Below are 1,243 nucleotides of genomic sequence, written 5' to 3' on the forward strand. Positions count from 1 at the left end.
CTTGCCTGGATGCTTGTTGTTTTGTAATTGCCTCACCCTGACCATCAGCCTTTCCCCTCCTCACCAACTCTTCAACTCCCCTGCAGCCCTCACCACAGTCCAAACTTCCACCAGTGCTACTGAAAATTATTAGAGCACGTACATGGTGGTTGATTTCAGCCCTATAAAAATATTTCTACAAGTAAAAAGAGGGTAACCTGTTGGTTTTGTTTCCAATATATTGGCTTTTTTTCCAATAGAGCTGAATTCTATTTGTTAATGCTGCATTGCACTATTGATTGGAAAGACCAGGGAGGCATGTTCCCTGAAGCCTCTCTTCACACAGTGAAGGGCAACTTAAATTGGATTACTTTGCTTAGCAAGGGGTCAGCTCTTCTCAGACATCAGAGCCTCTGAGACAGTCCCTTCCATTTTAAGTTACTGATCTTAAGAAAGTTCAGATCCCTTTGAATAATCTGAGATGTGTGAAATAAGGTTAGTCACAGGATTTCCTGCCACCAGAGCTCACAAACAAACTTTCCTCACTTCCTCTTTTTTAAAGTTCAATTTAGGCTCACTGGTCTAGTTGCTTTTGTTTTAGTGGTTACAGTCTCCACCCTGTACCAATGGTTAAAAGGGTTGACAGAATCTCAAGTTCTCTCTTGGTCTGTGTCTCCTTGTCTGTCTGTCTGTCTCTCTCTCCTTCTCACATGCACACACACTCTAGAGGCATTATATTGAAATAAGACATTCTATCCATCAAAAACTTAGAAAACTTAGTTTCTCCTAGTTTCAGTTTTGGCTTGGTTCTCTCTCTTCTTAACAGGCTTTGTTATCTGTCTTCCATCCACAGAATTTACCATCCTCCCATCCCAGCCTATCTTCTGCTTTGATCCTCTCCTTCCTCCCCAGACGCTTTGGTTTTTAACCCCCACGGAGCTCCAGGCCCTGAACTTTTACTAGCTGCCTGCACAGTCTTTCTGTCTCTCTCCCCTCCCCACCCCCACTCCCACTTTCTCATGTAACCTCATCCCACCTAAACTCTTCATGAAACGAACTTCCCTGTACCATCCTCACACAAGGCCCTAAGCACAGCTAAACTGTGAGCTTCTTGGAAGGGGGGGATTAGGTTTTATAAATATGTGTACTCCTAGCATTGTATCAGGCCCTCAATGTTTGTTGAAAGAATGGAGACAAAACAAATGAATCAGATAAAGGTCATCCCTCCAAGGTATGAGGATGAGATGGTTAGATAGCTTCACCG

This window comes from Bison bison, unplaced genomic scaffold, assembly GCF_000754665.1.
Source record: "Bison bison bison isolate TAMUID 2011002044 unplaced genomic scaffold, Bison_UMD1.0 scf7180017864260, whole genome shotgun sequence".
In the NCBI taxonomy this organism is placed as follows: Eukaryota; Metazoa; Chordata; class Mammalia; order Artiodactyla; family Bovidae; genus Bison; species Bison bison.